Source organism: Salvelinus sp. IW2-2015, unplaced genomic scaffold (genome assembly GCF_002910315.2).
Source record: "Salvelinus sp. IW2-2015 unplaced genomic scaffold, ASM291031v2 Un_scaffold2265, whole genome shotgun sequence".
NCBI lineage: Eukaryota > Metazoa > Chordata > Actinopteri > Salmoniformes > Salmonidae > Salvelinus > Salvelinus sp. IW2-2015.
In genome coordinates, this window is record NW_019943592.1 from 36,741 (window position 1) to 54,010 (window position 17,270).

General features: G+C 44.3%; 1 protein-coding gene across 1 annotated transcript in view; it reads right to left on the reverse strand.

Moving 5' to 3' along the window:
- Positions 1-17,270, reverse strand: part of LOC112073450 (laminin subunit beta-1-like) — a 39,587-nt gene that overhangs the window by 9,736 nt on the left and 12,581 nt on the right. Inside the window, exons 3-4 of the mRNA XM_024140740.2 lie at positions 10,828-10,997; positions 7,811-7,944 (exon numbers count right to left, since the gene is read on the reverse strand). The gene's annotated coding sequence lies outside the window, so the exon portion shown is untranslated. The remainder of the gene's footprint in view (positions 1-7,810; positions 7,945-10,827; positions 10,998-17,270) is intronic.

Consider the following 17,270-nt stretch of genomic DNA (forward strand, 5'->3'; position numbering starts at 1 on the left):
ACAGCTATGAATGGCCTTGAGTGGCCCGGCCAGAACCCGGATTTGAACCCGATCAAACATCTCTGGAAAATAGCTGTGCGGCAACGCTACCCCATCCAGCCTGACAGAGCTTGTATTATGATCTGTAGAGAGGAATGGGAGAAACTCCCCAAATACAGGTGTGCCAAGCTTGTAGCGTCATACCCAAGAAGAATTGAGGCTGTAATCGCTGCCAAAGGTACTTCAACCAAGTACTGAGTAAAGGGTCTGAATAATTATGTAAATGTGATATTCAGTTTTTTTTTCTTTTTTTTTCTGAAAAACTGTTTTTGGTTAGTTATTTAGGGGTATTGTGTGTAGATTGATGAGGAAAAATAACTATTTAATAACATTTTAGAGTAAGGCTGTAACGTAACAAAATGTGGAAAACGTCAGGGGTCTGAATACTTTCCGAAATGCACTGTACATGTACACAGGAGTAATAGTGACCAGTAGCAGGATAATATCATTAATCATTGGACAGCAGTGTAATTCAGTAATACATCTAATCAATAATTCAATGAACAGCAGTGTAATTCAATAATACATCTAATCAATAATCAATGGACAAAGCAGTGTAATCAGTAATTACATTAATCAAAATCAATGACAGCAGTGTAATTCAGTAATACATCTAATCAATAATCAATGGACAGCAGTGTAATTCAGTAATACATCTAATCAATAATCAATGAACAGCAGTGTAATTCAGTAATACATCTAATCAATAATCAATGGACAGCAGTGTAATTCAGTATACATCTAATCAATAATCAATGACAGCAGTGTAATTCAGTAATACATCTAATCAATAATCAATGGACAGCAGTGTAATTCAGTAATACATCTAATCAATAATCAATGGACAGCAGTGTAATTCAGTAATACATCTAATCAATAATCATTGTAGCAGCAGCGTAGATTATGTCTGAGTGTGTTGGGACCTGTGGATGGACATAGAGTCCGTGTGGATAGTCTGTGTGGAGAGAGAGAGAGCAGTAGTTGTTAGCCATTTAACAGTCTTATGGCCAGGGATTGAAGCGTTTTAGGAGTCTGTTGTCTGAGCCTCGATGCTTTGGGTTGGAAGTGTCAATGTGTAGTTCATACATGTATAATCTATGAGCAGAATTACTGTCTTACCTCAGGTAGCCACTAAATCCCTTGTTTGAAAGGAACTGTTTACTGGAAGCTGTACAGCGTCATTTCCCTACTTTTTCTCACACGTGGGCCGCCCCCTAACATTTTGAGTTCCAGCCAATGAACTTCAGCCCCTTGCCATATGAGTGACAGCTAGCAAGATGCACACACACAGCGGGGAGAGGAGAGAGAGAGAGAGGAAGAGAGAGAGAGAAGAGAGAGAGAGAGAGAGGAGAGCAATGACGGCGTGCCCGTATCTGCATTATGTGACGTTTAATTATCAGAGACTACTGTCTTAAAAAGTATACAAAAGCTTACAGAGAATCCCTTTCAATGTATATAAGCAAGTTGAACATTGTACAGAAAATAATTCCCCATGTTTTCACCATCTTTTGACAAAGTATAGTGAACCATTGACTTTATGGGAAGAAGTGTTTTGTGTAACATGACATGCCCCCACATGCAGCTTCCTTCTGCTAGGAACTCATACAGACAGCCGTATTATTAGAGGCCTAATCTTGGTTCCCACTATTAACAACAGGTCTGCTTCAAAAACCAAGGAAGAGAGGTGGATTGGGAGCGGTGGGAGAGGGGGGGGGGGGGAGGAGAAGGGGACTGGGAAGTGGGTGGAGAGGGAGGGGAGAGAGGGAGGAAGAGAAGAGGACTGGGAGTGGTGGGAGAGGGAGGGGGAGAGGGAGGAAGAGAAGGGGACTGGGAGTGGTGGGAGAGGGAGGGAGAGAGGGAGGGGAGAGAGGAGAGGGAGAGAGAGGAGGGAGGAGGGAGAGAGGGAGAGGAAGCTACATTGTGTCATGACAGTGAGTTCTGGGTAGCTCTGTTCTGGACATCCAGGGATTTTATTAATGCCATTCTTAATGGATTCTATTTCTATGGTTCTGGACGTCCGTCAAAGTCCAGAGGTCCACAGCCTCCATTACACTAAATCACCCTCCATCATAATCTCTCTGTCACTGTAGTTTACTCTGCATGGAGCAGCCAGCAGCCACAGCCCACAGCTGTGGGTATGGGAATTGGGGTAATAACAGACCCGCGCTGTACCTGGTTCAGGAACTCCAACAAAGACAGGAACGTGAAAGAGGAGAAGAGGAGATGAGGGAGGGGGAGGGATGGAGTCAGATGAATAGTGGAAATGGAGAGAAGAGAGGAGGGCGGGGAGGGAGGAAGTCAGATGAATAGTGGGAGATGGAGAGAAAGAGGGAGGGAGGGAGTCAGATGACTAGTGGGAGATGGCGAGAAAGCGAGAGAGGAGGGAGGGAGGAGTCAGATGAATAGTGGGAGATGCGAAAGAAAGAGGGAGGGAGGGAGCAGATGAATAGTGAGGAGATGGAGGAGGGGAGAAGTCCAATGAATAGTGGGGAGATGGAGAGAAAGCAGATGAGAGGAGGGAGGGAGGGAGTCAGATGAATAGTGGGAGATGGAGGGAGGGAAGAAGTCAGATGAATAGTGGGAGATGGAGAGAGAAAGCAGAGAGAGGAGGGAGAGGGGAGTCAGATGAAATAGTGCGAATGGAGGGAGGGAAGAAGTCAGATGAATAGTGGGTAGATGGAGAGAAAGCGAGAGAGGAGGGAGGGAAGGGAGTCAGATGAATAGTGGGAGATGGAGAAAGCGAAGAGAGGAGGAGGGAGGAGTCAGATGAAATAGTGGGAGATGGAGAGAAAGCAAGAGAGAGGAGGGAGGAGGGAGTCAGATGAATAGTGGGAGATGGAGAGAAGCGAGACAGGAGGGAGGAGGGAGTCAGATGAATAGTGGGAGATGGAGAGAAAGAGGGAGGGAGGGAGGAGTCAGATGAAATAGTGGAGAGGAGGGAGGGAGGAATCAGATGAATGTGCGGAGATGGAGAGAAAGAGAGGGAGGAGGGAGAGTCAGATGATAGTGGGAGATGGAGGGAGGGAGGAAGTCAGATGAATAGTGGGAGATGGAAAGAAAGGAGGGAGGGAGGGAGGGAGTCAGATGAATAGTGGGAGATGGAGAGAAAGAGGGAGGCAGGAGGGAGTCAGAGGATAGTGGGAGATGGAGGAGGGAGGAAGCAGATGGATATGGGAGATGGGAGAAAAAGCCGAGAGACGCGAGGGAGGAGGGAGGAGTCAGATGAATAGTGGAGATGGAAAGAGGAGGGAGGGAGGGAGTAGATCAGGGGAGATGGGGGAAAGTAAGATGAATATGGAGATGAGAAAACGAGAGAGGAGGAGGAGGGAGGGAGAGTCAGATGATAGTGGAGATGGAGAGAAAGCGAGAGAGGAGGGAGGGAGGCAGTCAGATAATGTGGGAGATGGAAAAGGCGGAGGAGTCAATGAATAGTGGGGAGATGGAGGGAGGGAGAAGTCAGATGAATAGTGGGAGATGAGAAGAAAGAGTGAGAGGAGGGAGTCAGATGAATATGGGAGATGGAGGGAGGGAGTAAGTCAGATGAATAGTGGAGATGGAGGAGGGAGGAGTAAGTCAGATTAATAGTGGGAGATGGAGGAGAAAGTGAGAGGAGGGTACATTGAGAGGACAGAAAATGAGATTGAGAAACGCTCAGCAATTTTCCTTCTTCATTGTTAATACAGAGCTCACAAACTGCAAGACAAAAGTCCAATTTCAGGTCTATGGTCTGAGTGATTGACTACTGTGGACCAACTATAGCACTGCCTGTACTCTGTGTAGAACACTGAAGAGGTGGGAGAACAGGAAACAGTCACTATTTTTACTCCCCGTCTCCATGGTGGATCTGGCAGAACTTAGAGTATGTGAGATGGAGCACAGTGGGATGCTTGTACTATACGCCTTGACAACAGTCCCTGTGTCCCTCGCATGAAGCCCCCTCTTGTACTAAGGGATTGGAGTGGAAGGCTGGGTTGGGTCGGACCTATGTCCACTGGACTGGAGAGCAGCGTGGCCCATCTTCTACGAGGTTTTTCATTGCAGGACAGGTACCGGAGGCTATTAGAAGGATGTGCGAGTGGCTTGTTTCCGTTGGTGGAGTGGACCAGTTACTAATTGCTCTCCATTAGCCAAAACAGAGCACTATTTGTTGTGTTCCCTCTCCCACTCTAAAGCTCTTTCTCTCTCTTTTCTTTCCCTTACCTTCTCTTTGCTCCTTTTTTCCTCTCCTCTCTCCTTTCTCTCTCTCTCTTTCTTTCCTTCTTTCCTTCCTCCCCTTTCTCTCTCTCCTTCCTCCCTCCCTCCCTCCCTCCCTCCCTCCTCCCTCCTCCCTCCCTCCCTCCCTCTCCATTCTCTTTCTCTCCTTCACCCTGACTTCTTGTCTCTACTACACCTTGTCTCTCATTTCCCTCACTCTGTTTCCTTCCTGATTAAGCCATTCATTAATGAGTGCAGGTTATGGTTCACAGACTCACGGCCCCAACCGCCTAGATCCAGTTTGACCTCTCTGTGTGTACATGTCAGGATGTTCTATGATTGTATGAATCTCCAAAAGATTCCTGAGACCCTCTCTGTCTTAATTCCGTGAGTTATTTGCTTTTTTCACAGTTATGTCTCACTACACGTTTTATGTAACTAGGCAAATCAGTTAAGGACATATTCTTATTTACAATGACAGAACCTACCCCGGCCCCAAACGGACGAAGCTGGGCCAATTGTGCGCCGCCTATGGGACTCCCAATCATGGCCCAGTTGTGATACAGCCTGGAATCGAACCATGGTCTGTAGTGACGCCTCTAGCACTGCAATGTAGTGCCTTAGACCGCTGCGTCACTCTGGAGCCACACTACACTACAACACACACACCACACCAACACACCACACCAACACACACTACAACACAACACACCACACACACAACCACACACTACACTACACACTAACACACACACCACACCACACCACACCACACACAACACAACACAACACAACACACCCACACACACACACACACCACACCACACCACACCCACACCTTGCCTGCATGAGGGGTAGCTAGCTAGTGCTGTTAATGTTGAACTGCACCCATGGAGCTGTACTCTCTCATTATCTCGCTCATTTTTTTAATGCGCCGAGTTATGGATTTAATCGTTGTCTTACTGCTGTTTGTACTCACTTCAGACTGCATTTGAATATCAGAAAGAAGCTCCTCAAAGCACTTTTGTGTTTAGGGTGTTCTCAGACGATTCCCTTTGAGCTGCGTTGTGGCCTGTCCACAAATTAGTGTTAGAAATTTGCAATGGACTTTTGGCTCTGGTTATTATGTTATTTACTGTGCTGTAGCAGTTAGATTGTTCCAGCTGCTAGAAGGGGATACCCGCTTGGCATTCTGGTTATTATGTTATTTACTGTGCTGTAGCAGTTAATGTTCCAGCTGCTAGAAGGGGAATACCGCTTGCATTCTGGTTATTATGTTATTACTGTGCTGTAGCAGTTACATGTTCCAGCTCTAGAAGGGGAATATCCGCTTGGCATTCTGTTATTATGTTATTTACTGTGCATCTCTCTGGGGCATAGACTTGTCCCGAAGCCACTCCTGTGTCGTCTTCAGCTGGTTGCTGCTGGAGTAAAACTTGCACTTTTATAAGCCTGTTCATTGCACAATAATTATAAACGCAATCGTGTGCTAAAAACTGTTTTGGTGCACAATTAAAAAGAGCTAGGCTTACTATTTTTATTTCTCAACTGGTATTTTAATTGAAGCGCGCCTCCCATTCACCATTCAAGTCCAGGCAACAGGCTATCAGCATGTCACTGTTGGAAGGTGAACCTTCGCCCCCAGTCTGAAGTCCTGAGCGCTCTTGAGCAGGGTTTTCATCAAGGATCTCTCTGTACTTTGCTCCGTTCATCTTTCCCTCAATCCTGACTAGTCTCTCAGTCCACTGTCGATGAAAAACATCCCCACAGCATGATGCTGCCAACACCATGTTTCACCATARAGATGGTGCCAGGTTTCCTCCAGATGTGACGCTTGGCATTCAGGCCAAAGAGTTCAATCTTGGATTCATCATGCCAGAGAATCTTTTTTCTCATGGTCTGAGATTCCTTTATGTGCCTTTTTGGCAAACTCCAAGCAGGCTGTTATGTTCTTTTTAGTGAGGAGTGGCTTCCGTCTGGCCACTCTACCATAAAGGCCTGATTGCTGGAGTGCTGCAGAGATGGTTGTCCATYTGGAAGGTTMTCCCATCTCCACAGAGGAACTCTGGAGCTCTGTCAGTGACCATTGGACTCCCCCAATTGCTCAGTTTGGCCGGGCGTCCAACTCTAGGAAGAGTCTTGGTGGTTTCAAACTTCTTCCATTTAAGAATGATGGAGGCCACTGTGTTCTTGGGGACCTTCAATGCTGCAGAAATGTTTTGGTACCCTTCTCCAGATCTGTGTCTCAACATAATCCTGTCTCTGAGCTCTATTGACAATTCCTTCGACCTCATGGCTTAGTTTTTGTTCTGACATGCACTGTCAAATGTGGGATCTTATACAGACAGGTGTGTGCCTTTCCAAATCATGTCCAATCAATTGAATTTACCACAGGTTGGACTCCAATCAAGTTGTAGAAACATCTCAAGGATGATAAATGAAACATCTCAAGGATGATAAATGGAAACAGGATGCAACTGAGCTCAATTTTGAGTCTCATAGCAAAGTGTCTGAATACTTTTGTAAATAAGGTATTTATGTTTTTAATACATTTGAAAAAATGTCTAAAAACCTGTTTCCACTTTGTCAATTTGGGATAGATTGATGAGAAAAAAGTATTATTTARTCCATTTTAGAATAAGGCTGTAAGGTAACAAAATGTGGGAAAAGGGAAGGGGTCTGAATACTTTCAGAATTCACTGTATATATTACCATCAGTATATTACCATAAGAATTTATATATTCCTGCTACCAGTCAATTTTCAGCCCTGTTTACAGGTATATCCTACTACCAGTCACTTTTTACAGATGTAAGATCAAATTTGAGCCAGTTTGCTACAGCAAACCCACCTCAACTACTCCAGTACCCCTGCACATTGAATAAGGTACTGACACTGACCTGTATATACAACCACTCCAGTACCACTGCACATTGAATAAGGTACTGGTACTGACCTGTATATACAACCACTCTAGTACCCCTGCACATTGAATAAGGTACTGGTACTGACCTGTATATACAACCACTTTAGTACCCGCTGCACCATCAATTAGTAACTTATAAACAACCACTCCAGTACCCCTGCACATGAAATAAGGTGTACTGGTACTGACCTGTATATACAACCACTCCAGTACCCCTGCATGTTGAATAAATATGTACTGACCTGTATATACAAACCACTCCAGTACCCCTGCACTTGAATAAGGTACTGGTACTGACCTGTATATCAACCACTCCAGTACCCCTGCACATTGAATAAAGTACTGGTACTGACCTGATATACTTGCATCTGTTTTTCATTTAACCCATCGTAGTTCTCGTGAGGTTTTATATTTGTACTTTTATTGTTTTATTTTTTTTCTATTATTATCTATGATATTATAACACTATATTGTTGGGAAAGAGCTCTGAAGGTAAACATTAACTGTTTTACAACCTGGTTATACTGTGCACGTGGCGAAATAAACTTAAATTAAACGGGAGGTTTAAAAAAAGATTTATTAGTCGCCAAAGTTTCGGAGCTTATAACATGGATGTGAATGAAACCTCAATGAATACAATCTCCATTCTCACCATTCTCTGACTGCCACCAGGACTTCTTGCGTGGTGGTTTAACGTTGTGATAAGCTTCTCAATGCGGTGACTGATGGTATGTTAGACTGGTCATATGGCCGCGAGAGTCACCACTGGAAACATTTCTTCTCATCCTACAAATGCAATCAAATTTATTAGTCACATGCGCCAAATACAACCTTATAGTGAAATCTTACTTACGAGCCACTAACCAACAATGCAGTTAAAAAAAAAATACTGGATAAGAATATAAAATAAAGATACAAGCAAATAAAGAGCAGCAGTAAAATAACAATACAAGACTATATACAGAGGGTACCAGTACAAATAGTCTGGGTAGACATTTGATTAGTGTTCAGAAGTTATGGCTTGGGGAAGAAGCTGTTTAGAAGTCTCTTGACCCAAACACGAGATCGGTACCGCTGCCGTCGGATGCAGAGAGAAAGTCTATGACTAGGGTGGCTGAGTCTTTGACAATTTCTAGGGCCTTCCTCTGACACCGCCTGGTATAGAGTTCCTGGATGGCAGGAAGCTGTGCCTCAGTGATGTACTGGGCCATTCACACTACTCTTCTAGGTGCCTTCGGCGCGAGGCCGAGCAGTTGCCAATTCAGGTAGTGATGCACACCGTCAGGATGCTCTCGATGGTGCTTCTGTTAGACCATCGCAAACTTTAATGATGTGTTGGAGTCGTGCCTAGCCGTGCAGTCATGATGAACAGTGAATACAGGAGGTGACTGAGCACGCACCCCTGAGAGCACCTGTGTTGAGATCAGCGTGGCGGATTGTTACTTACCCTTACCACCGGGGTGGCCCGTCAGGAAGTCCAGATCCAGTTGCAGAGGGAGGTGTTTAGTCCCAGGGTCCTTAGCTTATTAATGAGCTTTGAGGGCACTATCGTGTTGACCGCTAAGTTAGTGCTATGAATAGCATTCTCACATAGGTGTTCCTTTCTCCAGGTGGGAAAGGGCAGTGTGGAGTGCAATAGAGACTGCATCACTTGTGGATCTGTTGGGTGTAGCAAAGTGAATGTTCTGTCTTCTGGGATAATGGTGGTGATGTGAGCCATGACCAGCCTTTCGAAGCCCTTCATGGCTACAGACGTGAGTGCCAGGGGTCGATAGTTGTTTAGGCAGGTTACCTTAGTGTTCTTGGACACAGGTACTATGGTGGTCTGCTTAAAACATGTTGGTATTACAGACTCGGACAGGGAGAGGTTGAAAATGTCAGTGAAGACACTTGCCAATTGGTCAGCGCATGCTCGCAGTACACGTCCTGGTTATCCATCTGGCCCTGCGGCTTTGTGAATGTTGACCTGTTTAAAGGTCTTACTCACATCGGCTGCAGAGAGCGTGATCACACAGTCTTCTGGAACAGCTGCTGCTCTCATGCATTTTTCAGTGTTATTTGCCTCGAAGCGAGCATAGAAGTAGTTTAGCTCGTCTGGAAAGCTCGTGTCACTGGTCAGCTCTCGGCTGTGCTTCCCTTTATAGTCTGTAATGGTTTGCAGGCCCTGCCACATCCGACGAGCGTCAGAGCCGGTGTAGTACGATTTGATCTTAGTCCCGTATTGATGCTTTAACTGTTTGATGGTTCGTTGGAGAGCATAGCGGGATTTCTTATAAGCTTCCGGGTTAGAGTCCTGCTCTTTGAAAGCGGCAGCTCTAGCCTTTAGCTCAGTGYGGATGTTGCCTGTAATCCATGGCTTCTAGTTGGGGTATGTAMGTACRRTCACTGTGGKGATGACGTCCTCAATGCACTTATTSATGAAGCCAGTGACTGATGTGGTGTACTCCTCAATGMCATTGGAGGAATCCCGGAACATATTCCAGTCTGTGCTAGCAAAACAGTCCTGTAGCTTAGCATCTGCTTCATCTGACCACTTTTTTATTGATCTAGTCACTGGTGCTTCCTGCTTTAATTTTAGCTTGTAAGCAGGAATCAGGAGGATAGAATTATGGTCAGATTTGCCAAATGGAGGGTGAGGGAGAGCTTTGTATGCGTCTCTGTGTGTGGAGTAAAGGTGGTCCAGAGTTTTTTTCCCACTGGTTGCACATTTAACATGCTGATAGAAATTTGGTAAAACAGATTTAAGTTTCCCTGCATTAAAGTCCCTGGCTACTRGGAGCGCCGCCTCTGGGTGAGCGTTTTCTTGTTTGCTTTTGGCGGAATATAGCTAATTTAATGCTGTCTTAGTGCCAGCCTCTGACCGTGGTGGCATGTAAAGAGCTACGAAAAATACAGATGAAAACTCTCTAGGTAGGTAGTGTGGTCTACAGTTTATCATGAGATACTCTACCTCAGGCGAGCAATAGCTCAAGACTTCCTTAGATATTGTGCACCAGCTGTTATTTACAAAAATACACAGTCCACCGCCCCTTGTCTTACCAGACGCCGCTGCTCTATCTTGCCATTGCAGCGTATAACCAGCCAGCTGTATGTTGATAATGTCGTCGTTCAGCCACGACTCCGTGAAGCATAAGATACTACAGTTTTGAATGTCCGGTTGGTAGTTTAATCTTCTGCGTATGTCATCTATTTTATTCTACAAAGATTGCAAGTTTGCTTGCAGAAAGGAAGGAAGTGGGGGTTTATTCGATTGCCTACGAATTCTCAGAAGGCAGCCCGCCCTCCGGCCCCCGTTTTCTCCGCCTCCTCTTCACGGCAAATCACGGGGATCTGGGCCTGTTCCCAAGAAAGCAGTATATCGTTCGCGTCGGCCTCGTCAGACTCGTTAAAGGACAAAAAAGGAGTCTGCTAGTCCGTGGTGAGTAATCACCAGTTGCAAACAACACAAATAAACGAACAAAAAAAGCACAATCGGGGTCAGAGGTTAGGGGTCAGAGGTGACACAGGTCAGGGGTCAAACAGAAGCTCGGGACAGAAGGAGGTGAGATGGTAGGTGAGAGGATGTTGGGTACACACACACACACACACACACACACACACACACACACAACAAACACACACACCACACACACACACACACACACACATAGACAGAGAAACATCACTTGCCTGTAGATGACTGACGATACAGTAAGGCTCTTTCTTCCTGGAGCCACAGGTAGACGAGGCCTTCAGGCTCTTCTCACGGCCCACCAACAGGTCTCCTGTTGCCGGGTAACAGCTGCCATGGGTACAGCCGTGGGCRTGGTCGGGCACCTGGGCGGTGGCATAGGCTAGGGCTGGAGAATAAAGAAAAAGGAGAGGATGTTAACAAAGGACAGGAAATGACACCACAGCTGGGCGTTATAGCAGAAAGTCGCTTAGAGTGAAGAAATTAAGTTAAGTTTAGCTAGATATCTCTCTCTCTCTCTCTTTCATGTCTGGCAAGACATTAGAGGACCATTTGAACTCTAATCAGTACAGGAAAAGGAAGTCAAAAGAGGAAGTGGGCCTACGTTTAATCCAGAAACCAAAACAGAGCCCTACTGAAGTCGCTGCTACTTACCAATGTTGAAAAAACACATAGATTATCTTTTGGTAGTGATGAGCAATCAACCGAAATACTTGTTATTTTTTCGTTTTTTAAACAACAAATTGACCGAAGTCGTTAAATTATTTGAATTCCATTTCATTCGTTTTTTTTTCTGTGAGCGCAATGCACAGTTTCTCTAGAGATAAATCAGATCCAGACTGAACTGTGTGATGTAGTAGGGAGTTGTAGTTTCTCTAGAGATAAATCAAGCACGAATGGTATGATGTATTAGGGAGTTGTAGTTTCTAATAGGCCAATATTCTACATAGTTTACCGACCATAATCATAATCCATTGCGCGCCTACTTGTCCGGTCTAAGATGGAGAGAAGAGATGAGGGATAGGAAGCAGCTGCTTCGTGAGGTATATCTACCTGAAAATACACGATCCAAGATTGACAGTTGGTATTGAGCAGTCATAAAAGTATGCCATATTTACTTTGAAGAACTACTAAAATAGGGATTTGGTCAGACAGCARTTATGAGACAAGGACTTGGAATTAAATAACAAACTCAAATAAACTTAAAACAATTGTAATATACACAACAACTTAAATATTTTATTAAAGTAAAGTAATGTGAATAAATGATGGTTAGCGATAAGTGATAAGCCGTAATGGGAAGTCACTACCATCATGGGACTTTTATTGATAGTTTTATGCTGTTGTTACAGCATTCAACCCACATAATGCATAATGCCTTTAAATGTGGGAAACCGAAAAGAAAACGGTGATCATTTTTGTATTATCGAACCGACCTCAAAAAGCACTAATCGCTCTGCACTATCTTTTGGGGAATGTACTGGTTAGCTGGGGCTCCCTCTGCTGGTCAAGAATGGTTGACCTGACATGCCCACTCAACCTACAGCAGCTCAATCTACAGCAGCTCAACCTACAGCAGCTCAACCTACAGCAGCTCAACCTACAGCTGCTCAACCTACAGCAACTCAACCTACAGCAGCTCAACCTACAGCAGCTCAACCTACAGCAGCTCAACCTACAGCAGCTCAACCTACAGCAGCTCAACCTACAGCAACTCAACCTACAGCAGATCAACCTACAGCAGCTCAACCTACAGCAGCTCAACCTGGAGACATAACCAAAGGTCAACTGGGAGGTTAATGAGGCCAGCACAGCAGGAAATGCACAGTGTGTGCATGTGAGCTTGTGTGTGCACGTCTGTGTGTGTTAGTCTGTTTGCGTGTGTATGTGCATGCGTGTTTGTGTGACTTGCTAGATTAAATGTGTGTGGGGAAGGGTTTCCGTTAGCCAGCAATTGCCGGCTTTTGGCTGATAAAAAAAAATGAAAAGCTGTTGCCTGACAAAATGGCCGCGAGGAAAAAATCTCATTGCTAAATTATGTTTTTTATCAATTGATGGAAATACATTTGACCTTCGTGCTTATTGAGGATCATCATGGGACGTTTTACTCCATACATCTTCCCTGACACCCAAAAGTACTCGTTACATTTTGACAGGAAAATGGTCCAATTCACACACCTATCAAGAGAACATCCCTGGTCATCCCTACTGCCTCTGACTTGGCGAACTCACTAAACACAAATTATTTATTTGTAAATTATGTCTGAGTGTTGTAGTGTGCCCCTGGCTATCCGTCAAAAAATAAAATAAAAATTGTGTAGTCTGGTTTCACTTTTATTGAGTCATTATCTATTAAGGTATCTTTACTTTTACTCAAGCATGACAATTTAGTACTTTTTCCACCATTGGCTTATAGGCCAATGCAGCAGTAGGACTATAAATGATATTGTCAACTAAGTCAGAATACATAAAGCCGGCAAATAAAAATATGATAAATGATTTTAATTGCATTCATCTACTCAGCCCGTCTGCCTCCTTCTCTGTACGTCTCGACTCGACCGATTCTTTTTAACCAATTCTCGGTCTACATCTACATCGCTTGCTGTTTGGGGGTTTTAGGCTGGGTTTCTGTGTAAGCACTGTGTGACATCTGCTGACGTAAAAAAAGGGCTTTTATAAGTACATTTGATTGATTGACATATGTTTACTACTTGTGATTAAAGTCATGGAGAATTGATCAAAATAAACAATCAAAGGGCAAACAATTCACACAACGAAAACAATGGATGTGCAAGAATTTGGCGGGAGACAGTAGAGCCGGTCTTGAGAGAAACTCGCTTATATCTTCGCCACACACTCTTCCGCTTCTCTCAGCATTTTTTAATTATACACAAGACATATTATCTTCACACATATTTTAGATGCTTTCCCCTGACAGCCGCATCTCAATAATCAGATAGGTCTAGTGCCATGTGCTCTGCCTAAATCGCGGGCTTCCCAAATAGGCATCAAAAATAGGCATTTGAAACATTACACAGCTATAAAAAAAATAATAATAATAATTCAACTCTAATGATCCTCAATTTGTCTGTGGTTAAGTCATGCCTTCTGGTGAAGCATTTTCAATGATTTTATTTATTTATGTATAGACAGGAGTAATTATATCATTTTGACAAATGTATTTAAATTTACTTCCCTAGCCTATTCAACATACCACCACTATGCCATTTCTCTCCTGTTCTATTGGTTTCCATATCAACTTTCTTTCGTTGTCCAGAACCCCAATGAACAATTCTAGTCATGTTAAACCGTCCTAGTTTTTTACATCTTTAGATTCCCCCTCTTTCTAAGTTTCTAACAGATATTTTCATGTTTGTCACATATGGAACCGCTGTCATCAGGTGGTGCTGTTTATAATGCTGTTTTCCTGCTAATCGCATTTTGGCAAATGTTTGAAAATGACATTTTATCAGCTGCTTCATTACAGGAGTTGCATGTTCTGTTAAGATGAATTACCGTCATCCAAATGTGATTTCTGTGATGTCATTCTGAGCAGCCTAATGGGTTACGCACTCATTGCGTATGTGTCCGGGTAAATTTCTCAAATGGTCGCTAAATTAAAATCTTCCCGGGTCACGTTGTCTGGCGCCACACCACGGAAACCCTGGTGTGGGGTGATTGAAAATAAACGTTTATGACACCCAACAGCCGTCAACATCCTGAAATAAATTCCTAGTGAAGCACTAGTGGGACCTGAAGGCCCTCAGTCTGACGAGAAGGGCCAGAGAGGAGGTCTGGCAGGGTCTTACTGACAGGCTCTGTCTGTCTGTAACAGGTGCTTCTAATGTGCTCTATAGTTACAGGAAGCAAAAACATGCAGCACACACAGAGATAAACATGCACATGAAGAATCTACATTCAGTATTCAGTATGCTGCATATTGTGACAGTTTTAGGTCTGCTTTGGACTGTGAGTCTCCTGGGAAAAGTCCTGAGGAGATTTCAACTGAAACACTCTCTAGTCTAGAGGAAACCTGGCAATCAGACAAGTCTCATACTGGTGCTACTGCCAGGCACCGAACACACACCACACACGCACGCACGCACGCACCACACACATCACACACACACACACACACACACACACACACACACACACACACACACACACACACACACACACACACACACACACACACACACACACACACACACACACACACACACACACACACACACACACACACACACACACACACACACACACACACACCACAGTGATACACTTGCATTACTCAACACATAATGACTGTACCTGAGAAAAAGTCAAGATCATATGTTTCCTATGCAACAGGCATTTGTGTAGACAGACAATGATGGGAATAAGTTAAAGATCTTTCTTTTTGTTGTTGTTATCGTAATGATGTATAATGTATCAAAATTCACTTTCCTGTTGCTTAAAACAAGAGCAACAACAAACTAAATGGCCTGACTGCAACAATAAACTTTTCCTTCCTCTGGTGAAAAGGCTACAGTCTCTGGTCATGAGGAGAAAAGGAGAGGGAGATGGAGAGATGGAGAGAGATAGAGAGATAGAGAGAGATAGGGAGAGAGATGGAGAGAGAGGGAGAAGTGGAGAGAGATTGGAGAGTGAGAGATGGAAAGAAATAGAGAGATGGAAAAGAGATCGAGAGAGATGGAGAAATGGAGAGAGAGAGAGATGGAGAGAGATAGAGAGATGGAAAGAGATAGAGAGATAGAGATGAGAGAAAGAGATGAGAGAGAGAGAGAGAGAGAGAGATGGAGAGCGATGGAGAGAGAGGAGAGAGATGGAGAGAAATAGAGAGAAATAGAGAGATTGCTTAAAACAAGAGCAACAACAAACTAAATGGCCTGACTGCAACAATAAACTTTCCTTCCTCTGGTGAAAAGGCTACAGTCTCTGGTCATAGAGTAAAGAGAGAGAGAGATGGGACGAGATAGAGAGGATGGAAAGAGAGAGATAGAGAGAGATGGAGAGATGGAGAATGAGAGAGGAGAGATAAGAGATGGAAGAGAGATCGAGAGAGAGATGGGAAATGGAGAGAGAGAGCGATGGAGAGAGATAGAGAGATGGAAAGGATAGAGAGATAGAGATGGAGAGAAAGAGATGAGAGAGAGACAGAGATGGAGAGAGAGAGAGAGAGATGAAGAGAGATAGAGAGAAAGAGAGCGAGAGAGTGAGAGAGAGAGAGAGAGGGGAGAGAGATGGAGATAAAGCCTAAAACAAAGCGTTTGTAGAGACATGGAGAGAACTTATCCAGCTCAACATGATATCTCTTTGGTTGTGGCACACACTCAAGCGTGTGTGTATGTCTAAGAAGAGGGGAGATGGGAGTGGGGAGTAGACTGATGTACAGGCTATAATTTCAGGGCCTCTCCTAAACCTTTTACTCTTTCTGTCTGTCTGTCTGTCTGTCTGTCTGTCTGTCTGTCTGCTGTCTGTCTGTCTGTCTGTCTGTCTGTCTGTCGCTGCTCTGCCTGCCTGCCAGTCCGCCTGCCTGCCTGCCTGCCTGCTGCCTGCCTGCCTGCCTGCCTGCCTGCCTGTCTGCTCTGTCTGTCTGTCTGTCTGTCTGTCTGTCTGTCTGTCTGTCTGTGTTGGAGAGCTTTCACAGACATCTAACACCCGTGTCCCAGTCCTGGACAGAGACTGAGGAGAGTTGATGTCATAGTCCCTCCAGAACACAACACTATTGGCTCACCAGTGTATATAATGTTTAACCGTCCTCCAACTGAAATACTTTTTAATTTCAGTATGTATTTCTCCAGGGTGAGAGTTATTTTGATCAAAGCACAGTGTGTGAAGAAGAGGACCTGTATGTGAGAGTAACCATTCATCTCTTTCTGTCATACGGAAATAGTCAGAAATAAAAAATCCCACTTGATGCTATAATAACATACTGGTGGAATGGGAGTGACTAGCACGAGTGAGTAAATGTGAGTGACTAGGCAGCAGAGTGAGTTAAATGGTTGATGGTTGACTAGGCAGCAGAGTGAGTTAAATGGTGATGTTGACTAGCAGAGTGATTAGAATGGTGTGGTTGACTAGGCAGCAGAGTGAGTTAAATGGGTGATGGTTGACTAGGCAGCAGAGTGAGTTAAATGGTTGATGGTTGACTAGCAGCAGAGTGAGTTAAAGCTGGTTGATGGTTGACTAGGCAGCAGAGTGAGTTAAAATGGTTGATGGTTGACTAGGCAGCAGAGTGAATTAAATGGTGATGGTTGACTAGGCAGCAGAGTGAGTTAAATGGTTGATGGTTGACTAGGCAGCAGAGTGAGTAAATGGTTGATGGTTGACTAGGCAGCAGAGTGAGTTAAATGGTTGATGGTTGACTAGGCAGCAGAGTTGAGTTAAATGGTTGATGGTTGACTAGGCAGCAGAGTGAGTTAAATGGTTGATGGTTGACTAGGCAGCAGAGTGAGTTAAATGGTTGATGGTTGACTAGCAGCTGAGAAAGCAGTATGATTAAATGGTTGATGTGACTAGGCAGCAGAGTGAGTTAAATGGTTGATGGTTGACTAGGCAGCAGAGTGAGTTAAATGGTTGATGGTTGACTAGGCAGCAGAGTGAGTTAAATGGTTGATGGTTGACTAGGCAGCAGTATGAGTTAAATGGCAGTRTG